We start from the raw sequence: 25,856 nt of genomic DNA, 5'->3' as shown, positions 1-25,856 counted from the left end.
TATCAGGAAAGACTAAACCGAGTATTAAGGAGCAAAACCATGACAGCCAACTGAGCACAAGGTGCAATGTGTCCCCTGCTGCTTTTCTTTGCCAAACCCTAGAAATCATGCAAAAATTTTGCTTTATTGTCAGTAATTCCACAGCCATGCTCAGAAATTCACAGGAGACCAGTGGTTGTGAGGAATCCCTATAAACTGGAAAACAGCCGGAGACAAACAGAGAAGAGAAATGGCATTCCAAGGCAAGCACAAGAGCCTTCCATCAAGGGCAGCAAGAGTATAAAGCGCAACTCCAGCCCAGAAGCAGAAGGCTAGAAAAAAAGAGCCCAGGGGCAACTGACAGCTATGACAAGGACAGCCTGCCCCATCACCCTTGCCCCAGCCCTCACTCCCCCAGGCAGCAACAAGAAGGTACTATCCTCAACAATTCATGCCAAAGATTCCAAACACAAATACACACACACACACACACACACACACACACACACACTAGCTCGCCCACACACTCCACCTGAACACAATTTACTTGGAACTCCCAAGACCCTTATCAATGAAACCCAGAATAAAATGGAACTTGAAAAAACCCACCATCCAATCACCTCACCCCCTAAGAGCCCTGTTGCTTTTCCCTTGGGCCATGCATCGGACTCCCTTGGCCTTCAGCTCTTCTTTCTCTCAATTTGTAAATGAGCCTGTCTCCTGGGTTCACTAGAGGCTTTCAGGATAGGACTTTCAAATCTCTCCCAGTCCCAACCTCCCACCAGAATGCCAGTTCTGTCTAAATCCCTAAAATACTTAAGATTGTTTTTAACTCAAGGAGAAGACACAAATATATAATTTTATATACATATATATAAATTTAAATATCTATATAAAAATCAGTAATTTGGGGGATAAGAAGGCTCCTTACGTAAGTCTAGACTAGAAATGAGAAGTGTGCCATCGCTGACACTTTCAGTAATAAACTTTTCAAAGGACCAACTTGATCTTGACACATAAAAAAAACTCATACAATCCTCCTTACCAAAACCACTTTCTCCTCTCAACTTCCCACCATCCCCCTCAAGTTCCCACTATGTAAGAACTACCTTGAAACTTTCTGTAGTATATATGGCCTGTCTCATGACGTAGATTACTCCTCTGAGACATAAATCAAGCGTCATTAATGCTTCTTCCCTGTCCCTAAGTAACTTCCAGCACACTGCTAAAAAAACAAAAGAACAAAAACAAAAAGCAACTTGTTGAAATGGCCAAGGTCAAATGAAAACAACTTCAGTATAAATTAGGAATAAAATATGCTAATTAAAATAAGGTATTGGGGCATCTGGGTGGCTCAGTGGGTTGAGCCTCTGCCTTTGGCTCGGGTCATGATCTCAGGGTCCTGAGATCGAGCCCTGCATCGGGCTCTCTGCTCAGCAGGGAGCCTGCTTCCCCTCTCTCTGCCTGCCTCTCTGCCTACTAGTGATCTCTGTCTGTCAAATAAATAAATAAAATATTTTTAAAAATAAGGTATCATTTTTACTCATCATATTAGCAAAGGTTAAAAGAAAACAACCGTGATAGCGTGAGGGCAATAAAGAAACAGGCACCCATGAGTGTGTAGATATTTGACAATATCAAAATTTTAATTGCATATACTCTTTGTGCCAAGGATTTCATTTTTAGAAATTTACCTCAGAGGTAAACTCATACCAGTTAACAAGTTCTAGGTATACAGATGTTAATCATCTCATTGTTTGGAACAGCAAAGACATAAAATAACCTAGATGACAGTCATGAATACACTACAGGTTAAGCACAGAAGGGACCACTGAGTAGCCATGGAAAAGAACTGAGGCAGAACTTATGTGTTGGTGTGTAAAGATATCCTAAATACCTCCAGTAAAAACAAACAAGAAAGACCTCATACAGTAAGACCCCATTCATTTAAATAAACATGTTCATTCCTACATGCGCCCAAGCCACTTCTGAAAGGGGAAATAACCAATGGTCCAAGACTAGTTACCTCTGAAAAATGGGACTGGAAATCTGGAAGGAAGGGACTTTTCACTCTATGTTCTTTAGTATTGCCGGATTCCTTTTTTTTTTTAACTATAAACATTATAATTTAAAGTAAAAAAAAAGAAAAAAGTTAAATAAATGCATCGTTCTCTGTACCTGCTCTTCCTCAGGAAGGATCTGAACGTGCTTCTGGCTGGTGCTTCCACCTCTAAGTGAGAGCAGTGCCAGGACTAACACTTCGTCTTGACTTCTCAGTCAAAACCCAAGCACAGATCTTTACTTACAAGATATTTTAATCTGATGGCCTACTGTTATCATAAATTTAAAAATAGAATTTAACATGTGCCCCCCCAAAGCAGCAACCTTTCAGAAGTCAAAATTTCTATCAATGTTATCAGCACTCTTGCCTCGAGTGATCTCACGCAAGCCGACACTTGTACCCCAGACACCTATCACACACTTACTGGAAATGCTGGGTGTTATGGTGGGTACTGAAAATGCAAATATGCATATAAGCAGGTCCCTGCCATTAACAAACTCAAAGCCAAACAGGCCAATAAATGCTTGTAACACAGGGTAAGCATTACCCCAGAGTTCACTATACACAAGAAGCTCTGGAAAGACACAGGCACATCTGAGGCAGAGGAAACAATAAGCGCAATGGGGCTTCTTCTTAGCCAATTTACTTCTGTGTTCTATATGCCAGGAACCAGTCTCAGTTCTTTACAACTGTTGATTTATTTAGTTCTCGTTAACAACTCTTAAAGGTGAACACAATTTTCTCATTTTATTAATGAGGAAACAAAGGCACAGACGGGTTAAATACATTGCCCAACATCCCAGAGACAAGAAGTGACAAAGCCAGGATTTCTACCCAGGCGATCTAATTCCCTGATGTGCCTATACGGTTAATTCCCCCATTCCAATCCGGTCCCTGGCCTTGCCCTTTTCTAGAGTGACTCCAATGACCTCAAGTCCTGTAGGGCAGTGAAAAGTAGAGCAATACAGTCAGTATTTTAGGAACTTTGTATGGCAACGGATGATGACTACACTTAGCACAGCGAGCATTTCATTACGTATATAATGGTCAAATGGTCCCGACACTCATGCATTGTATGTTAACTATACTTCAGTAAAAAATTAAAATTAAAAAAATCCTGTGAGTTCTTCGACAGCAACCACAATTCTACATATCATCTTTTAAATCTACCTCTTCCTCTGTATTCCCCCGCCCCTACGCTAGGCCAGGCTCCTGTAATTCCATGTGACCTAGTGCAACAGTATCTGATTTCTCTGTCTCCGCCTCTTCTGGATTCACTCTGCACCCTCCACGCCCGCACTAATCCTTAAAAGGAAATTCCGTCCAATGCTACGATTAAGACCAAAGGTTCTTAGTGTGAGACAGACCCTAATAAGTCTGTGTAGAGTCAGGATGAATCTCTCTTTCATGACTTAAAAACACCACTGTGTAGTGGAGGAAAAAAATACTTAAAACTCTAAGATTTTCGGAGGCTGAAGAAGGATGAGGCAGCATGCAAAGCACTCAGGAAAGGACCTGGCAGAGTAGGCCAGACAAATAAAGGTCCAATATCATAGATCTTTATTTTTCGCAAAATCACCACTTCCATCACTTCACTCACCAGCTCAAAAACATTCAATGATTCCTCATTGCCTGAAAAACAGAGGACAGTATTGACATTCAAGACCCTCCAGTCTGAAAGCTCACTTTCCAATTTATTTCCAATGACGTTCCAAACCAGTACTTCCCAAACTTAAACATACATAAGAACACCTGAGGAGCATATGGTTAAAAATGCAAATGCCTGGGGATGCCTGGGTGGCTCAGTCAGTTAAGCGTCTGCCTTCGGCTCAGGGCATGATCCCAGGGTCCTGGGATCGAGCCCCACATTGGGCTCCCTGATCGGCGGGAAGCTTACTTCTCTCTCTCCCACCCCCTCGCTTGTGTTCCCTCTCTCACTGTGTGTGTGTGTGTGTCTCTCTCTGTCAAATAAATAAATAAAATTTCTAAAAGAATAAAATAAAAAATAAAAAATTATTTTTAAGAATGCAAATGCCTGGGGGCACCTGGGTGGCTCAATCAGTTGAGCCTCTGACTCTTGATTTCAGTTCAGATCATGATCTCAGTGTCACTGGATCAAGCCCCATGTCAGGCTCTGAGCCCAGCAGGGAGTCGGCTTGAGATTCTCTCTCCCTCTCCCCCTCCCCACCCCACACTCTCATGCTCTAGCGTGCTCACGTGTGCACACTCTCTCTCAAATAAGTCAATCGTGGGGGGGGGAAAAAAAGCAAATGCCTGGGTACCAAAAATTCAGAATGCTAAAGTAGGGCCCATGCATCAGCATTTTCTAAAACACATTCATACTGATTTGGATACAAGTAGCCTGTAACCTCAGTTTGCAAGTAAGTATCATAGCAAGGTAAAAGCAAGCAGTCTTCTCAAACGTCGAGCCCGCGCATCCACATCTCTGCTCCTGCCATTCGTACCACATCTGATCCACGGCACCTTCCACCATACTCACTAAGCACAAAAGGAGCTCTGCTCTCTCCTTCCTCTGAAATCCTCAGTACTCTCTCTCCACCACTCACTTTAGCAATCTTTCCAGTAACACCTGGTTTGCTGTCTGACTCCCACACTGCTACTTAACTTTTCATGTTATTTCCCCAAGTCAATTTTACCATCATGGACAAAAGCAATACCCTGACAGGAAATGATATGCTCAATATTTTATATTTAATTTAGGAAATATTTGATAGACACGTAAAATTAAATCTCCTCTTTTATGTGTACTGACTTGCTGACTCAGGATTCAATGTGCCTTAAATGGAAAGTAAACATTAATGGAACTGAAAAATCCATAACCAAATTCCATAACCAAGCTCTGTCCTAACACCCTCAAAATATGCAAATGATACCCTACTGTATTTTGTCCCAACTCAGGCTGAGAATCCATTAATCATAACCTATATTCCAGAATTGCCTGCTTCCTGAGAAAGGAAAAAAAAAAAAAATACACATGCCCCTCATTTGTACTCGAGACTTTAAGGTGAAAGCTCACAGTTGAAACAGGAGACTAGAGAAATAGTGGGTAATGGTCACTAGCCAAAGGACATGTTAAATGCACAGGTGCCATTAGTCCACCAAGTAATGGAACATTCTCTAAAAGGTTACTATGTTCCACATGCTATATTAAGTACCCTGGGGTACTCCACTCCATCAAAATAGGAGTCATGAGGGACGCCTGGGTGGCTCAGTTGGTTAAGCGGCTGCCTTCGGCTCAGGTCATGATCTCAGCATCCTGGGATTGAGTCCCACATCGGCTCCTTGCTCGGCAGGGAACCTGCTTCTCCTTCTGCCTCTGCCTGCCACTCTGTCTGCTTGTGCTCTCACTCCTCTCTCTCTCGGACAAATAAATAAATAAAATTAAAAAAAAAAATGGGAGTCATGAGAATAAAAAGATTAAGCTCTCGAAGATCAGAGGAGGTGTGGAAGACGGAAAAGTGACGGGTAGGAACTGAACTGGCAGAGCTGAGGAAGCCCCAGTGTGACTGCTAAAGGGGATCCGACAAGAGGCAAGCCAGCCCACCTCATGGAGCCGCAGGAAAGCCAAAGAGCTGGAGAAAAGCACCATGCGGACAGGAGCAAGGTGCAGAGCTAAATAAAGTAAGTGGGCCCCGCCAACCCCCTTCTCCCCTCACAACGGAAACCTCGTGTGCGCTCTCTGGAGAAATGTGACTGGAGACACTCTGGCCTCCAGAGCCCAGGATGGGAGGGTGATGAGGAGGAGGATGAAAACAGGAGACTGCGGTTCAGGTGTGCTTGCTGCAGGCACATGGTGGGCTTCCCCGCCTCCAAGACAGGGGACTGGAGGCGTCTTCTCGAGAGAAGCTGAAGGGGCACCCGGGGAAAAGTTCACAATATTTGGGATCCCCCTCATTTCAAAAGCTGCCCTGCCGCCCCGGCAATGCCCAATCTTAAGTGAAAATTGAATGCTTCAATCTTAAGTGAACAAACAAAAATCATTGGACTTGTGAGGAAAGCCTACAACACTAATCATAGAAACCAAAATATACCAAAGAAAGGAATTCTCAGATACTCCAAAGAGGCTTCTCAGAAAAAAATTAAAAAATAAGACAGCCTCAGAGAAGTAAAGCAGTAACAATAATAAATGCAAACATTTATTTAGCACCTACTATTCCCCAGGCACTATTCAATCCTTTACACATGTTAACTCATCTATACCTGAGGTAGTACTGTCATCTTCTCATTGTGTAGATCATGGGTCAGCAAATCACAACCCAAGGGGCCAAATCCAGCCTGCCGTCCAAAGAATGATTTTTACATTTTTAAACAACTGGACGGGGAAAAAAAAAGTATGCTGTGACATGCGGAAATCACATGAAATTAAAAAGCCAGTGTCCATAATTAAAGTTTTACTGGAACACAGCTATGTTCAATTATTCACATATTGCCTGTAGCTGCTTTTGTGATACAACAGCAGGGCTGAGTAGTTACTACAGAGACCAGATGTGATGTTCTCATGACTTTATGCTGCTGCTCACCACACCACAAATCTCAATGATGCAGACAGAAGTCGGCATTTCAAGAGTCTTGCATGTTGCAACACTTATTACCAGTGATATCTGTCATGTGGAAACAAGAAAAGAAGTAGACTTTGATGTCACGCTTTTAGCAGAGCATAGATCATTTTTCTAAAATCTGATGAAATGTCAAAGCATCGTGTCTGTTACGTAACAGCATCGTACTTGTACCAGAATACCATACAGGAAGACATGACCAGCTAAGCACTCGTCACAACAGACTTACAGGCCTACCAGGGAGCACGACCAGGAGAGCTAGCAAACCTAAAACATGACATTTCGTCACAGGAGAGTGTCTTCCCATCAACAAAGGATAAGACTGAGGCTGCAACCAACGTAAGGGAAGTTCCAAATGGCTCACGTGTTAACCAAACAAGAAAAGTCACAGACCAATCATGAGTTAAACTAAAGTGTTTGATTACAGCAAAGAAATGTGTCCAGAAAAAGGAAACATCTTTCAGACCTGTCATTCAGTGAAAATAGCTGTTCAGAGAGCAGGCTGTATGCCACAATTACAGCTCTGAATATTCCTCCCTGAATGGAGAAAAATACTAATTCAGTACAACCTGAAGTGGAATCTGCTAAGACGCGTAATAACTGATGGTGGTAAAAATGCATGTGAAGCTGGGGCGCCTGGGTGGCTCAGTGGGTTAAGCCTCTGCCTTCGGCTCAGGTCATGATCTCAGGGTCCTGGGATCGAGTCCTGCATCGGGCTCTCTGCTTGGCAGGGAGCCTGCTTCCTTCCCCGCCCTTGCCTGCCTCTCTGCCTGCTTGCGATTTCTCTCTGTCAAATAAATAAATAAAATCTTTTTTAAAAAAATGCATGTGAAACAGAAGAAACGTAAACGGATAAATTAACAAACATTGTGGAAATGCAAGGTGTCTAAAACCTACTTGTTATTCACTGTATAATCAATGAGCAGGTAGGTGGCAAAAAATAGCTGAATCTACCACGTTACTGAACCAGTTACAACAGTTAACTTCATTACTTTCATGAACTTTACCACTATCAGTTCTAAGAAAATTCCGTCAGAAACAGAAGGGGAATATCCTGATCTGTCCTGGCTTAGCCACGGTACAGTTTTTACGGAAATTTTTCAAGCTCAGAGATGAGAACAAAATTTTTCTGAAGAACCTCGCTCAGTCACTGTTACTAAACACTAAATGGCTTTGAAAATTCATTTTTGCTGCAGATTTGCTCATATTTCTCAATGAATTCCATCTAAAATTAAAAGGCCAGTAATACTTCCATGTAAAACCTGCACTGAGGTAGTCATTTCACAGGACAACTGACACTGAGTCGCAAGTAATGCTGGGCTGCCTTACACACTCGGCATGCTATAAAAAATTAAAATGAGATGCAAGATCTCCAATGCCACACAAATATGTAATAAATGCATTTTCCAAAATCAAACTGCAGTTCCAGCATTTTTCAGACCTCAATACAAGTTCCACATTTCAAAATCCATTTAACTGTGCAACAAGAAGCTTCTACCTAACCCTCAACTGGAAGGGATTAGTGATCAAAGCGATGATTTGCTAAAAGGTAATTATCAAGAAAGGAATCTAGCAGAATTCTATAGATACTTTCCAAGCAATAATATGCTCCGCTAAAACCCAATGTTCATGGACTGACATCAGTATTTGGAGGTACCATGAAAAAAGATACTGTCAAAAGCGAAATACAAAAAATCTCATTACAAACCAACATTAAATATGATCATTTGTGATCAATATTGACTACTGAGGTTTAAAGTTGGTATACCCTGGGGCGCCTGGTTGGCTCAGTGGGTTAAGCCTCTGCCTTCGGCTCAGGTCATGATCTCAGGGTCCTGGGATGAAGCCCACACTGGGTTTTCTGCTCAGCAGGGAGCCTGCTTCCCCCTCTCTCTCTGCCTGCCTCTCTGCCTACTTGTGATCTCTGTCTGTCAAATAAATAAATAAAATCTTTAAATTTAGTATACCCTGCTCGGCGGGGAGCCTGCTTCCCTTCCTCTCTCTCTCTGCCTGCCTCTCTGCCTACTTGTGATCTCTCTCTGTCAAATAAATAAAAATCTTAAAAAAAAAAAAAAAAAAATAAAAAAAAAAAATAAATTTAGTATACCCTGTTAGACAAAATGTTATTCCCCCTCCTCCAAAAAGAGATTTTATTATTCTCAGTAGCAAAACTTATTACAAAATAAATTATCCTCAACCATTATTCATATTGTATTTTGAATTTCATCAGTAAAGAACTTGTGAAAAATTTTCCTCTCCCATTACATAAGTACCTGTATAATAGCCTTCACTTTGCCTTTTGGCCTACGAAGCCCAAAATATTTACAATCTGGCCCTTTACACAAATCTCTGCCAACTCTTGAGCTAAACAAATAAACGGAGGCAAAGAAAGATTAAGTGACCTGCTCCAGACTACAGTTAGAAAGTGGCATACCAGGGTTCACACCTAGGCAGGCTGGGTGCAGAAACCACTAGGCCACATTGCTTCCATGAACCAAGAACAAGATGTCACAGAAAAGGAAACAGCTGAAGGACAAGAAAGGATACCTGAAAAGCCCTTTAAAAAACTGGACAGAGGGGCGCCTGGGTAGCTCAGTGGGTTAAAGCCTCTGCCTTTGGCTCAGGTCATGATCCCAGGCTCCTGGGATCAAGCCCTACATCGGGCTCTCTGTTCAGCAGGGAGCCTGCTTCTGCCTCTCTCTCTGCCTGTCTCTCTGCCTACTTGTGATCTCTGTCAAATAAATAAATAAAATATTAAAAAAAAAAAAACTGGACAGAGAGAAGATGGAAACTTCCATAATAAAGAACAAGAGACAAACATGGAAAACGTTAGTAACAGGAACTCCAAAAAGCAACTCCAAAAACAGAAGAGTGTTAAGTAAGTCAAGACACTGCCCAGCCGGGTACGAGTGCCCACCTCACATGCACACTAGAAAGCCAGGAAGCCTCTGGGACAGGGACCAAACAACTCCACACTCATGGCAACAGCAGCAGCCACAGCAACATCCTGCATCAGTTTCCTGGGCCCCAGTCCCCACAGGCCTTTCACAGTATTTGGTAAAAATTAGTACTATGTTCATGAAAAAATACGCAAATAGGGGAGGGGCGCAAGGAACCCAGGTAAATTACTGGGCTCAGCAGTGAGCAATATTTATGTACTCCTAGCAAGGTAAACACTGAGCAGTAAATTAGCCAAGAATTCTCATGTCTCTCTACTAGAAGGGGTGGAAGGGAGGGGAGGAAGAGGAAGAGCACCTCATCTACCATAACAAGGAGTCAACAGGTGTCATCCACAATGGATAAATCAAAAAAGAGCCACTAAGCCGGATGACATATAAACATGGTTAAGGGTGGTTGACTCTGGGAACCAGACTACAAAGGACAGGGAAGACAGGGTATGGCTCATTTTTTATAATAATGCCTTCTGATATTATTTATCTTTTCTAAAACACAAGCATTACTTTAAGTAGAAAATTAACTCTTAAACAAATTAGAGAGAAAGTGCTTTACTATTCACTATCATGATCACTGATTCACATAAACAACTCAATGTGCAAATACCAAAGAGCAGTGCAGGGTTGAAAACACAAACTAGCATTACCCAAGCTCTATCCCTTCAAGCTTATGTAAGCACAGGGGGTCTGTCATTATCGCCTGAGTGCCCACTGTGTAGCCAGCACGATGCTAAGTGCCAAGACTGCAAATATGAAGAATGGAATTTATTTACAGTTGAGTAGGAGATACAGCTAAATCAACATGAAATTATAATACAGCAACTACTCAAGACTCAGTGAAAGCTTCCCAGAGGTCAGACCACAAAAGCTAAGACCTGAAGGATAAGAAGGATTGGCCTACTTGGGTGTGGGGTTCAGAAAATTGTCCAAGCAAAGAGAACACTAGGTATAAAGGCCTCAAGTGAAGACAAAAACAGGCAAGGGCCCATTCAAGGAACTGAAAGAAGTTCCACAAGACTGGACTAGGGAGGGAATCAGAGTGGAAGCAAAAAAGGCCAGAGAGCAAGCTGATGCTTGATGCCTTACAACAGGAAGACTTCCTAATGGGCTTCTACTTTGCCCACAGGAACTGTAAGCCCACCCAACCCTGAGGCTTGTAGATCAGAGAACTCTTCCACTCTACACTGATGATTTCAAAATATTTAAGTCCAGTGCAGAATGTTCTTGAGGGTACCAGACCATTTACCTAATGGCATGCCATGCATCACCATCCAGACCCAGAAATCAAGGACCACACCCTAAGGACGACAGAGTAAGAAACCCAGTCCCCTGTGACACTGGAGCCACCACACCAGCCCTGGATTGTCGATCTGGACTTTTACATGAGAAACAAACATGTTTAAGCTATTATTCAATCAAGTGTCTGTTACCCCCGGCCAAACCTAATCTTAACTGAAGCAGGAGGCTTTAAAAGTGTTCTAAGGTGGGGTGCCTGGGTGGCTTAGTCAGTTAAGCATCTGACTCTTGGTTTCAGCATAGGTAATGATTTCGGGGTCATGAAATCGAGTCCCTAAGTCAGGCTCCGCACTAAGTAGGGAGCTGGCTTAAGATTCCCTCTCCCCCTCTGTCCCTCCCTCTGCTCCCCTGCATGCTTATTCTCTCACTCTCTAAAATAAATGAATAAATCTCTTTTAAAAAAAAAAAGTATTCTAAGGCGAAGGGTTACAAGAGATATTCTGAATGAATTGTTAAGATTCAGTGACTGAACCAATCTAAAAAAGAAATTATCAGCCATATGACATACAAAATGTACACTGTTTAGTTCTTCCAGTGTCTTTATTGAATTAACAGCCACTTTTAGTATCTGCATTTTTATTTTCTTATTTATTTTAGAGCATGTGTGGTGTGTGCCCGCTGGGGGAGGGACAGAGGAAGAGGGAAAGAATACTAAGCAGACTCCACACTGAGCCTGGAGCCCATCGTGGGGCTCAATCTCACAACCCTGAAATCATGACCTGAGATGAAACCAAAAGCCGGATGCCTAACCAAATGAGCCACCCAGGCACCCAGCATTGTCTGTAAGTTGAGATATAAGTGACATGTAGCACTCTATTAGTTTCTGGTGTACAACATAATGTTCCCTAGGTGTATATTGCAAAATGATCACAATTATGTCTAATTAATATCCATCACCATACATAATTACAATTTTTTCTGATGATGAAAACTTAAAAGATCTACTGTTAGCAACTTTCAAATATATAATAATTATTAACTACAGTCACCATGCTGCACATTACTCCCCCAACCCATGACTTAAAATTACACGTTTATACCTTTTGAGCACCTTTACCCATTTTGTCCACACACCCAGCCCCACCCCAACCCCACAACCCCGGCCTGGTGTCTGCATATTTAAAGAATACGATAAAAATTAGATTAGATCAAAAAGTACCAACCAAACTTCCTGAAAGGAATGAATAAAAAAAATTTTCTGTTAATAAAACCTATTTATAAAGCTCTTCTCAACCCTACTAGCTTAGGTTATTTTGACTAGTAATAGTAATAAGTAACAGATGAATAACTTACACACTGTTTACATGCAGTTTTTAAGTAGAAGTTCAGAGCACTAGCTCCACGAAGAACCTTCTAAGGGGAAACGAGTTGAGAGGCAGCAGCAGACAGCGAACAGTTCACCTTACACTTAACTGAGAAGTGGTACACTGAAACACACCACCATCACAGCCAGGACCTTCACACCCGGACACGGTCAAGGCCTTGAGAGCTAGGGTGGAATGCACAAACCCCTCAGGAAGTAGGATACGAGACTAGAGGACTTCCTGAAGTCCTCTGTATCTCCCAGACTCAGTCTTCTCTCGGTCCTGGGAAAGAAGGAGCAGCAACAGCCATCATGCCCCTTACCTGTTCAGGCTCACAGCCCTTTTCAACCAAGTCACAGAAAGAAAAGTTGAGAAGGAGCCTCAACTCCGTCTTTCTGGAGCTCATTCTTCCTGCACATTTTCTCACTTTAAGAGTCTTTCTGGGGGCGTTTGGGTGATTCAGTCAGTTAAGCATCCAACTCTTGATTTCGGCTCAGGTCATATCTCAAGAGTCGTGAGACTGAGACACATGTCAAACTCTGCACTGAGTGTGGAGCCTTCTTGAGGTATTCTCTCTCTCTCTCTCTCTCTCTCTCCCTGTCCCACTGCCCCTCCTGGCAACTCCCTCTCTCCAAAAACAAAAAAGTCTTTCTGTTGAATTGGGGGTGCCTCGATCACCCCCAGGACAGAGACTTCTCAATGGGAGCACAGGAGCGATCACTGCCCCAGACTGTCCTATGACTTCAAGAAGCTGCTGAGCATTACATACACTCTGATTACAAGTATACAGTACTTAAAAAACATAAATACAAGGAGACCAAAACTAAATACAGAAAGACTTTACACATTGCTTTAATGCTTAATCACTTTTAAAGGTCTCATTTTACCAAAACCTACACTGCAAGCACACAGGTACTTCTCATGTTGGTCAAAGTCACTGAAAAGGAAAACAGAGTGGTGCTCTCTATCGCTAACCATTCCCATTACCTAAAGTGAAAGACAACACACTGAATTTGTAGCCTAAAGGAAGCCAACTCAAGGAATCAAGTCTCAGCAAAATGTCCCGAAACACGCTATGGTAGGCAGAACAACAGCCCCTGAAGATGTCCATATCCTCATCTCTGGAACCCGTGATTGTTGGCTTACCTGGCAGAGGGGATTTTGCAGCTATAATTAAGTTAAGAACCTTAGGATGGGGGAAATTCTCCTAAATTATCCAGGTGGGCCTGATCTAATCACACGGGTCCTTAACCTTTCCCAGCTATGATCAGAGACCTACTACAGAATGGACGCAGAGATGCAATATTGCTGGCTTTGAAGAGGGAGCACGAGGGAGGCGAGCGAAGGAATACCAGTGGCCTCTAGAAGCTGGAAGAAACAAGAATACAGATTCTCCCCTAGAAACCTCCAGAAAAGAACACAGCGTTGCAGACACACTGATTTTAGCTGAGTAAGACCCATTTTGGACTTCAAAATACAGAACTTAAAAATAATGTGTGTTGGGGCGCCTGGGTGGCTCAGTGGGTTAAAGCCTCTGCCTTCGGCTCAGGTCATGATCCCAGGGTCCTGGGATCGAGCCCCGCATTGGGCTCTCTGCTCGGCGGATAGCCTGTTTCCCTCTCTTTCTCTGCCTGCCTCTCTGCCTACTTGTGATCTCTGTCTGTCAAATAAATAAATAAAATCTTTTAAAAAATAAATAAATAAAAATAATGTGTGTTGTTTTAAGACACTAAATTTGTGGTAACCTATTACATTAAGCATAGAAAACTAATATATGCATGGGGCCTGGGTGGCTCAGTCAAGTGTCATAACTTCAGGGTCCTGGAATCAAGCCCCACTTAGGGCTCTGTGCTCAGCGCCAAGTCCATTTGTCCCTTCTGCTCCCCCTCTGTCCTTCCTCCCCCTACCTCATGCCCTCTCTAAAATAAATAAAATCTTTATAAAAAAAAAAAAAAGAAAGAAAACTAATACATAGTAAACTTCTAACAATATGTGAAAGTATCTAAAAAAGTGTAATCAAATTGCCCAAATATTCAGAGCAATGAGACATACGTTATTAGTACATGTGTATTTCACTTTTTAAAATTTGCACAGGTATTTCACTTCTATTTTTCTCCTGCTCTCCTGCTGCTCCGGCTCTCATGAAAACTCCATCAGTTAAAATGCCAGCCAAAGTGACAATTCTTTGAACTTTCTGTAGAAGGATGAACCATATCAACCAAGAAAATAAGAGAATAACAGGAAAAAAATCAGGAAACAATTATACCATGTTTTTTAGAGAGTCAAACATCAAAGTGTTTGCACTATGAAATTCCCTTCTACCAAATGGATGTTACATTTTAAAAAATAAGTCCTTCTAGGGACGTGTGGGTGGCTAGTGGGTTGAGCCTCTGCCTTCAATCAGGTCATGATCTCAGGGTCCTGGGATCGAGCCCCGCCTCTGGCTCTCTGCTCAGCAGGGAGCCTGCTCCCCCCCCCAACCCCTGCTTCCCTCTCTGCCAACTTGTGATCTCTGTCAAATAAATAAATATTTTTTAAAATAAATAAAAAATAAGTCCTTCTAAATATTGATATTAAGAGCTTACTATTAATTTTTCTAGATGTGAGAATGGTAATGTGGACATATTAAGAAGAGAGTGACTCAACCTTCTACAGATATACACTCAAATATTTACAAATGAAATGGTATGCCTATGACCTGCTTTAAAATAGCTGGGAGTGGGGATCGGAATGGATAAGGAAGATGAAAGTAAATGAGCCTGAATTACTAATCACTGAAGCTGGGTAATGGGTACATGAGCAATATTAAATTATTTCAATGTTTAAGCTTTTCTGTATTTAAAAGCTACATAAACAAAGTCCTTGGACTCTCTCATAATAATACAGACTCAATATATTTAACAGTTGAATCTCTTTCTTGTGACATTGCCCCCCTCAACTCTCTGCCACTCAAGCCACCTGCAAGTTATAGTTCAATCGATTATTTTTTAAAATCAATTATTCTTAAATCCCCAACTCATTTTACCCTATTAACCTTAAGAGTTTCACCAAATCGCTTAACCTCTAAGAGCCTGTTCTTCATCTACAGAATGGCAATATTTATACTTGGCCACTCTGAGATGCCAAGAGATAATCTAAGATAAAAATTACAAAAAAGAATAATCATTCTAGAAATCTATATTCACAAATTTCATGCTCAGCAGCAACCATTCCCCTACTCCTACAGATCTCTTCCCTCCACCTCCAGTTTCCTTCTGGCGCCCTCCACCATCAGACCAAAGGCCTGGGTTCCTCTTTAAGATAACACTCCCCTCCACGGAGTCCATCCCCTATGTTTTCACAACAGCTTCTCCCTACACGCCTCTCCCTCCAACCTCCCGTCTCCCCTTCAGGGGTCCCACTCCATCTACACCCCTAGTCCGTCCATTCTGTGTACCCCATTGCCGGCCCTATCACAATCACCCCAACATTCCTCTACCCCAGTTCAGTACTTTCTGCTATCAGCTTTATCACCCACTACTGCCACCAGCTCTCAAACACCTGGGCTAACTTCCCACCCTTTCGGTTAAAACACAACTGCAAGGTGTCAGGAAGTGGGAATGGGGGAAATAAAGAGAGACTGTTAATACGAGTTTCTTTTTGCGCGATAAAAATGTTGTGGAATTGGACAGTTGCACAACCCTGAGAATATGCTAAAAACCACGGAGTTATACTTTTAATTGTACTTTTAAAGGGTGAGTTTTATGGTATGTGAACTACTTCTCCAGAACAATGTATACCTCAAGAAAGAAAAGGAAAGAAAGAGCAACACTATTGCTCACCCTGCCCATTACACGCCCATGTGTCAGATCCACATCGCCCCATCTCCTGAAGCCTCTATCTACCTGCTCTTCAGTATCCCCCCAACTCTTAACACTAGACTCGGACAGAGGTCCCTCTCATTCTTGACTAACACACTCCCTCACCCTTTAAGTGCCACTGTGCCCTGAAAGGGGGTGGGGGGAAGATGCGGGCGGCTCTCGGGGCCCAGGCACAACCGCTCCACGGTGGCCCAGTCCCCCACTGGCAGGAAAGGACCCTCTCCCCCGTGCCAGCGGAGCTGTCCCGACGACGGGATGCGTCCGCGAACCCGCTCGGACAAGGGGCGGGGGGCCCCGCCAGGCTTCTAGGGCCGCTCCGCTGGGGGCGGCGCCACAGCCCACCTGTCTCAGCCGCAGGGCAGATCCGCTTCCAGCTCCACCGACACACGAGTTGGTGGCAAGGGGGGATCGGAAGAAGCCGCCGTCTCCGCCGCAGCCAGGGTGGCGCACGCCGGCTCAGGCCTTCATGATTCCACGTCTCTGCGGCTCCGGCTTCAGCTCCGGCTCGACTCCGGCTCGGCTCCCGCCCCGGCCGCGTCCGTGCGGAGGCCGGGAGGCGGGGAGAGAAGAGGGAAGCGGCAGAGAACGCCGCTGGGGACCGAACGGCCGGGCGCTCTCCGGCGGACGATCACGTGGCGCGCGGCGCGCAGACTTCTGGGAAATGTAGTCCTTCAGACGTTGGGCGTTCCTCCACCCTCCTAGCGCATCCAGGGCAACGGCAAAGCCACGTGGCAAATTCGAGAAGCGGCTAATCCCTCTTACAGATCGCTGGATCGCAAACACCACACCAGTGGTGTGACTTAGCTTTGTTAAGGCCCGTTTTTTCCAACTCGGATAACCATCCCAAAGTCAGCAGTTCCATGTAGGGCTCTGAAGAGTTGGAAAGAGGAAAATAATTTATCTTGGGGGTTTTATTATTTTTTATCTCTGTCTTTATTCTTTGCAAACCCTTGTGTCCAGAGCTGACTTCCAAAAAATAATTTTTAATGAAGGGAGGTAGTAGGTCTGTAACTAACTGCACCATTTACGGAAAGGGCAGATCCCATAGGAAAGAGTATCGATACAGTGCAGTTCCCAAAAAATGAAATTCGAAGTGAAATGAGCCTGTTACCAGACTGACATACGTCCTTGAGTTTTTCCCATCAGTTTCCTCTTCTTAAATAAATGCAAGATGATGATAATTCTTCTCATATAGGACTATTGCCGAATCAGTAACAATAATTAACAAGTCCCATTATGGGTTGTTTTCTATGTGCAGTACACTGTTGTTTCTCCAAATAACACTGAGATAACACTATTCTGTTTTACAATCAGTGTGTCAAATGCACTCTGAGAAGTACCATACATATCTTCTATGTACTTTTCTGGCATATGTTGCCAAGATATTCCCCGAGCTTACAGATTATTTCAGGAAAACACACTAAAACACAAAGTACCTGAGAGCCTAGCTAAGAAGAGGTGGGCACTACTATGCAGCCATTGTAAAGGATACTAGGGATACACGCTCATGTTATATCCAGCGGAAACAGTATGTATAATATCCAATTTTCATAAATGAATTATGTTTATGTTTATTATATATGTATATACACACACAGTGGGGGGAAAGGCTAAAAGAATATTAACAATTATAAACTTTGAGGAATGAGATCTTGTGTAATTAAATTCCATTTTTCCCTGTTTCCTATTTTTCCTGCAATGAATATGTTACATCTATAGTTTTATAATTTTTATTTTTAAATTTTAGCAAAAAGAGAGGCCCCCAAACCAAACTCAAAGTACTTAATATTTTTGTCTGTACCAAGAATTACACCCTCTAGCTACCCCAAAGTGATCTAGAAATAAATGTGAACCTCTCTTCAGAACTAGCATTATAGACCAAGAAGCAGCTCATCCTACTTTGAGGCAAACTTGTTATTAAAATTTAATGTCCCCTCTTTTTAATATTTTTTGGATAACTTGAAATAAAAAGAGTCTTACCAGTGTTCCTTAGTAAATGTTATAATACTGCTAGGCAATCATCATAAATCAGAGTGTTAAATTAGCAACGGTTTTCCCAATATATGAACCATAAGTTGGAGTAGCAATCTTTCACAAACCTTTTATTGTACATGTAATGTGCTAAGCATTATCTTTTGTCACCATCTCTCAACACTGCCAGAACCACTGTCATGATAACTTTGACCAACTCGATTACATCAGTGTCAGGTTAGTGCAGAAACACTAGCAGGAAAGTCATGAAAACCTACTAAATGCAACTGGGTGTCCTGGTTGGATCCTAGAACCAAAAAAAGGCAATAGGGGGAAAACTTATGAAATCCAAATGAAGTCTGGAGTTTAGTTAAGGGTGTTGTACCAATGTTAATTTCCTAATTTTGACAAATGTGTTACTGTTATTATGTAAGATACTAACATTAAAAGAAACTGGGTGAAGGATATATAGGAACTCTGTGCTTTACAACTCTTCTGTAAATCTAAAATTATTGCATGTGGTAGGCAGAATAATGGTCTCCCTGAAGACATCCACATCTTAATCCCCAAAACCTAGGAGTTTGTTTGGTTACATAGCAAAGGGTTAAGATAACAGTAGTTTGCTAATCAGATGACTTTCAAATAGGGAGACTATCCAGCGTTATCAGGGTGGGCCTAACGTAATCACAAAAGTGAAAAGTAAGAGGAAGTCAAGAGAGTCATAAATATGGCTCTGCAGCTGTACAAGTCTCTGCCCTCAACGAGGAGTCTGCTTGAGATTCTCTCTCTCCCTCTCCTTCTGTCCCTCCCCTATTCCTGCTCATGAACTCTCACTCTCTCTAAAATAAATAAATACATCTTTAAAATAAATAAATATGGCTCTGTAAGAAGATGAAGTGATGCAGTGTGAGGACGAGACATTGCTGACTTTGAAGATGGCAAGACACTGGGAACATATGCAGTGGCCTCGAGAAGCTGAAAAAGACCAGGAAACGGATTATATCCCCTAGAGCCTCCAGAAGGGAACCCAGTCTTACCAATACCTCGATTTTAGCTCAGTGAGAATTGTGTCAGACTTCTGACCTCCAGAACTATGAGATTATAAATGTGTGTGGTGTTAAGCCACTAAATCCATGGTAACTTATTATAGCAGCAAATGCAAAATGAATACATTCAAAAATATGAAGTTTAATTAAGAAACAAAACTTCCAAATGGCTGTTTCTTTTCCCAACACATTTTCAATCTCAGACTGTACCAGTATTCATCCTACTTAGAAAGTAACCATAAAGCAGAAAATGTACAAAGAAAAGATACTTTGCTTTGGAAGGCATATATATTTTGCAGCAGCAGACCTATACCTTGCCAGCACATTTTGGTTAGACTATTATGAAAATCAACTATACCCAGAAATATGTTGGGTTCCCCAGGAAAGCCAGTCAGGCAGTGAAATATCCAGTGAGTTACTGGAAAAATTATGGTGTCTGAAATTGCAGTCCTACATAACCTCTTCACGGCCCTCCTTACTCAGAGACTTTCCAGAGAGATACTTAAAAGGAAGACTCATGTTTCTGATTGACGACATCCTTTGGCTCAATCATTCAGCACATATTTACTTAGCAATTCTCTGTGCATTATGCTTTAGACCTGAGCCTGACCTCAAAAGTTTAAAGTCTAGTAGACCAGACGGGCATTATACAATTAAAAATTGGGTTAAATTGCCATGAAGGACAAGATTATCCAGCACAGCCTGGTATCCAGTCCCAAAGGAACAGCTTTTTGAGAAATAAATGTGAAAATAAATCACCTGGGACTGCCAGGATCAGAATTTTCATCGACATCTTAATAACAAGATTTACATCTGCAAAACTGAACTTTCCTTTGGTATTAAAACAAACAACAAACAAACGCAGAGTGGATCTAAATCAACAAAAAGATTGGGTGGCTGTCAGTTGGCCTTCAGCTCAGTTTGTCTTCAGCTCAGGTCATGATCGCAGGGTCCTGGGATAGAGCTCACATGTTGCTTTGGGCTCCCTGCTGAGCAGGGAGTCTGCATCTTCCTTTCCTTCTGCCTCTCCTCCTACTGGTGCTCTCTCTTTCACTCTCTCTTGTGTTTACTCTCCCCCCTCTTTCAGATAAATTTTAAAAATACATAAATAAATGAACAAGTTATTCCAGAAGTGCTAAATGCCACCATGGCCCTTTAGGAATATAATAGCTCCCCAAATCATCAAATGGTTTTGGTTATGGACACTGAGTAAACCTTTTACTAGGGACTGACTCCCTCTTTTAGAACCTAAAGGGCCAAAAAGGACCCATGCCTAACAGAAGGCCCCCCCACAAGCAAGATCAAGACTACTTACAGATTATTGTTTCAAACCTATTCCAAGAACAGTGCTCAGATTTTCAATGCCCTGAGAGCAGACTATGGAGTCAGATCTGTATTTAAGTCCTGGTTCCATAATTTATGAGCTGAATGGTTCGGAAAGCTAACCATCCTGGCCAGTTCAGGCTGCTCTAACAGAATACTGCAGAGTGGATGGTTTAAACAACAGACATGGTTCTTACAGTTCTGGAGGTGGGAAGTCCAAGCTCAAGGTGCAGGCAGATCGAGTGTCTGGTGACAGCCTTTTCCTGGGTTTGCAGATAGCATCTTTTTATTATATCCTCACAGGGTAGAGAAAGAGAGCTCTAGTTTCTTCTAAAAGGAACACTTACCTCAAAAAAAAAAAATCTTTAAAAAAATAAAAACACTGATCTCATCATAGAGGTTCCACCTTTATGACCTGATCTAAACCTAATTACCTCCAAAAGGTCCCACCTCCTAATGTCACCCCATGTGGGTTTAGTTTATATGTCTTTTCGGGGAACACAAGCACTCAGTCCATAACAGCTCCTTGACTCCTCTGAGCCTAGTTTTCTTTGCTCTGTAAAAGAGGAGACAGTAGTACCCCACTCGCATCTTAGAGTTGCTATGAGAATTAAGTAATGCACGTAGCATGCCTTTTTTAAAAAAAGATTTTATTTATTTATTTATTTATTTGAGAGAAAGAGAGAGAGTGAGTGAGCGGGGGGAGGGGTAGAAGGAGAAGGAGAGAGAGAATCAGGAGCAGATTCTAGGCCGAGCACAGAGCCTGACATGGGACTCGATCTCAGGACCCTGAGCTGAAATTGGGTTGGACACTTAACCAACTGAGCCACCCAGGCACCCCACATGCCTTCTGAAAATAAATGTTATTTTGGTCACCTGGGTGTCTCAGTTGGTTAAGAGACGGCCTTCGGCTCAGGTCATGATCCTGGAGTCCCCGGATCGAGTCCCACATCAGGCTCCCTGCTTGGCAGGGAGTCTGCTTCTCCCACTGACCTCTGACCTCATGCTCTCTCTCTCAAATAAATAAAATCTTTAAAAAAAAAAAGTTATTTCATCCGCATAATCCAAATAGTAATCAACCCACATGTTGTCATTGCCAGTCCCTGGACTTTCCTCGGAAGAGGGATCGAGATTAACCAGAACTAGATCATCTGGGCAGGGCCGTCAGGTTGGTGAGACGCCTGGAAGTCATGGCAGATACAAAATGGCTACCGGCACTGAGCATGAACAACTAGACTAAGACTTGAGATAAGTAACTGCTCTCGGGAGGCATGACCAGATTTCTTTCATGTTGCCCCCGAGAGCCAAACTGGGACCAAAGGTTTGAAGCATTGGATACAGGTTTCAGCTCCACAGAAGAACTTGCTGACAAGGATATCGGTACTAACAAATAGCCATTCACACTATGGGCTACTTGTTACGAGTTGTGCACTGTTCCTTTATTTAAATCTCCAAACAACCCTGCGAGAGAAGGGTTGGTGTAGAAACTACTTACTGACTCGGAAAGCACCTCACAACAGTTTAAGTGGAGGTCAGCTGGTTTACGTGGAAGAAACATGAGATTCCAATCCCTACATGTGCTCAAGCTGAATCCGGTTGAATGGGTAGTCAGAATTACAAGGGGCTGGGTGGGTTGGCGGGGGTGCCTGGGTGGCTCCGTTGGTTAAGCGTCTGCATTTGGCTCAAGTCATGACCCTAGGGTCCTGGAACTGAGCCCCTGCTCAGCAGGGAATTGGTTTTTCCCTCTCTCTTCCCCTCCCCCTACCTGCTTGTGCTTTTCCTAGCTCTCTCTTGAATAAATAAATTAAATCTTAAGAAAGAAAGAAAGAAAGAAAGAAAGAAAGAAAGAGGAAGGAAGGAAGGAAGGAAGGAAGGAAGGAAGGAAGAAAGAAAGAAAGAAAGAAAGAGAGAGAAAGAAGGAAAGAAAGATTACAACTGGGAAGGAACATTGGCAATTAATCAGGTCTCTTCCCTGGAGAGAGGAAGAGCTGAGTGCCAGGGCCGGGCGAGGATTTGGACAAGGACACACAGCCGGTAAGCTGATGACGGAATGGAACATCATCTAAAGCCTTCCTGAAGTCCCAATAATGCCACCTGTTAGCAGGCAATCAGACACCGCGACGGGCTGTGCGGGTGGCTCAAAAGGCCACAGTGACTCCACGGTTCTGGGCTGTCGCTTGGCCGAGTGAGAGGCTACACAATTACCTCTCCAGTCCCTCCAACCCCTCCCATAGCTCAGCGACACATCTGTGCCTCAGAGTCTCTGTTCATCTTCCCTTCTCCTGCGCTCTGAGGCTGGGCCTGGGGAGGAGGGCTCCAGTCAGCCAGACCACACAGCTCCCCACAGCTGTCCCCCGAGAGGAGCTGTCCTCTGCTGCACTGCTGGAGGAACAAGGCTTGAGAACAAGGCACACCATGCAGTTGTCATCGGCTCCTTCCTGCTGGGGACAAATTAGGATGAGTCACAAACTAATATTAGTTAAGGGATTCGTCTGGAAAACAGCTACCCGTGCCAGTTATGGGTCTAAAGTTGCAGGTGTATTAACTCCCTGATCATCAAAACCCTCCAGAATAGGCACATTATCATCCCCATTTTACAGTCCAGAGTCAAATAGACTTGCCGACATCACAAAACTGGCAAGTGGCGATTCAAACCTCTGGAAAAGGCCACCTCAGAGATCTTTTGGGCAACACCACTGGTACCTGAAGATCCACAGCGGTGTCCTCAGAGTTGTCTTTCCAATGGCAACAGAACGCAGGCCTGGGTGTGTTAGTCAGGGCTGCTCTGACAAAGTACCACAAACAGAGGGATTTATTTTGTTTGTTTGTTTGTTTGTTTTAGCAGGCTCCCCACTGAGCAGAGATTCCCAATGCAGGGCTCCATCCAAGGACCCTGGGACCATGACCTGAGCCGAAGGCAGAGGCTTTAACCCACTGAGCCACCCAAGTGCCCCAACAGAGGAATTTAAACAATAGACATCTATTGTCTTGTCTTCTGGAGGCTGGAAGTCCGAAATCAAGGTGTTGGCAAGGTTGGTTCTTCCAGAGACCATGAGGGGAGATCTGTTCTGTGCCTCCCAGCTGGCATCTGGTGGATTCCTGGCAATCTTTGGAGTCCCGTGACTTGTAGAAGAAGGTCACCCGATCTCTGCCTTCATCTTCTCATGGTGGTCTCTCTGCCTGCATATGTCTCTGTGTCCAAATTTCTTTTTTGTAAGAACACCCGTCATATGGGATTCCAGTCTACCCTAATGGCCTCATTCTAACTAATCCCATCTGCAATGACCTACTTGCAAATAGGGTCAGGGTCACATTCTGAGGTACTGGATTGAGACTTCAACACAGAAATTGTGTGTGTGTGTGTGTGTGTGTGAGAGAGAGAGAGAGAGAGAGAGAGGGCTAGCTAGGACTTCAACACAGAATTATGTGTGTGTCAGGGGGTGGGTGAGTGACATAATTTAACCCCTAACTGGATACAAACAATCCAAAGAAGATTTGAAGAAATGCAACTGATCTCAGATGACAGGGCCTGACTTATTGGTGCCAAGGAACCAAATTAGGTAAACGATGTCTTAACATACACTAGAAGACGTTTTGTAGAAGGATATAATTATACAATAATGAGACCGCTGGCCTCACCAGTCAGATTGAATCTCCCAGAAGCCAGCAGCACGAGCCTGGTCTGTGCTAGCCTGCCATTGTGTGGAGAATGGGGGTGGGGATATCTGGAGGAAAGAGCAGGAAAGACCACGGGAGAACAGATACCCAAACCTCCAAAGCCTCCACTGGGTTGGTCACCAGGTGTCAGAGTGGTGGCTTAGCTGTTTGACAAGGTCACTTAAACTGCCCTTACACGTGCTACTAAAATATCAGGGGGAGATATTCAAGTTAATTTTCTCATTTAGCATTTGGTGATTTCTAGTTGTGCTTAATTTTTTTTTCTATTTAGTTCCAAAACATCTAGAAAATGTGTTTCCTGCAGTTATTCCTCCAATGGCAGAGGTACTCTAGGAAGTGTCTGTGTGCATGGAGCTCACCATCCTGTGAGATAGTCCGCAGGTGCACAAGGTAGCCTGAAGGAGAACCCCTGAAAGGAGACTGCAGGGTACAAGGACAAGAGACCCTCTGAGAGGAAGAAAGGAAGGCTTCCCAGAGGTTGTGGCATTTAAATGCAGCTACTAAAAGTAAACTGGTACCGATTTCTAGTGTAGGGGTGAGAGGTTTCCCCACATCACCAAGCAATTCTGACACCGCTGCGTCTCCTATAATTCAGCTCCCTTCTGTTGCTATCTACCTGGAGAGAGCATCAGATCTCACACATTAAGGGCTCAGTCCCACAAGGCTCCCTCCCACTCCCCCTTCAGATGCCAATCCCAAACCCAGGTTGTGCTTCTAACCAACTGGCAATAAAGCGAATGATCCCATGACCCCCTCCTTGGGTTTAATTTGTTTGAGTGGCTCTGAGAACTCACAGAAACATTTTACTTACTAGTGAAAGGATTGCTGATTTATTATAAAAGGATACAGGAACAGCCAGATAGAAGAGATGCTTAGGACTGGGTTCGGGGAAAGGGTGAGGAGCTTCCCTGTCTTCATGAGGGCCACTCTCCCACACCACCAACCCAGAAGCTCTGCAAACGCATATTTTGGGGTTTCTATGGAGGTTTCGTTAACTAGCCAGGATTGATTAAATCATCGGTCTTTAGCAAATGACTCCACCTTCAGCCCCTCTCTCCTCCCTGGCGATCAGGGGAGTGGAACTGGGGTAAATCTTATGGTAGGGTCTCCCAGCAAGGAGCCCACATCCCAAGGGGCAATTCAAATTACATCATTAACATATCAAAAGACACCTTTGTTACTCTGTTCCAGAAGGAAATTCCAACAGTTTTAGGAGCTGTGTGCCAGAAACGTGAAGACCACAAATATATTAATTATAAATCACAATATCACCACAGCCAACCTATCATGGGTTCACTGCCTCCAACAGGTGGCAATGGACCCCGAATGGCACACAACTCTCCTCTAGTAAAAGACTACCAAAAAGATAAAATTTCCCAAGAAGAGCTAAGTGAGGGAGTCATAAAATGTAGAAGCTTTTTCCTTGGACACAAACATCAGAATTAAAAAAGCATGGGAAGGAGAAGAGTAAGGAAGAGTTTTTACTTTGTATAATATACATACATCTTGAAATCACAATTTTTTGGGAAGATCATTCATTATGCATTCCATAAATATTGATTACTCTGGGCCAGGCACTGTTGTAGGTGCATGGGGTTCAGCATGTACTAGTCTCACAGTAAAAATTAAAACATAAACATTGAGAATAATAGATGAGTAGGTTTTGAAAGATTGTTCCTGCGTTCATTTCACTTCTTGTCCTAGAGATTGCTTAAAGTCTATTTTCAAAGTCAACAATAAAAAAGTCACTACAGAAAAACACCTAGGATGGCTTTTCCCAGAAGCGCCCTGCGGTGTGCTCCGAAA

At 43.2% G+C, this 25,856-nt stretch overlaps 1 protein-coding gene across 2 annotated transcripts in view; it reads right to left on the bottom strand.

Annotated features, from left to right (window-relative positions):
• The window catches only part of DYM (dymeclin), a 338,342-nt gene extending 321,697 nt beyond the window's left edge, over positions 1-16,645 (bottom strand). The window contains exon 1 of one of the 2 annotated variants that reach the window (XM_032882545.1): positions 16,375-16,645. The gene's annotated coding sequence lies outside the window, so the exon portion shown is untranslated. The remainder of the gene's footprint in view (positions 1-16,374) is intronic. The other variant, XM_032882546.1, reaches the window with a different exon arrangement.
• Between the last annotated feature and the right edge of the window lie 9,211 nt (positions 16,646-25,856).

The sequence above is a fragment of the Lontra canadensis genome, unplaced genomic scaffold, assembly GCF_010015895.1.
Source record: "Lontra canadensis isolate GAN:19392208 unplaced genomic scaffold, GSC_riverotter_1.0 scaffold82, whole genome shotgun sequence".
Lineage (NCBI taxonomy): Eukaryota > Metazoa > Chordata > Mammalia > Carnivora > Mustelidae > Lontra > Lontra canadensis.
The sequence above is the reverse complement of the archived record's forward strand: the minus strand, read 5'-3'. Positions and strand labels throughout refer to the sequence as shown.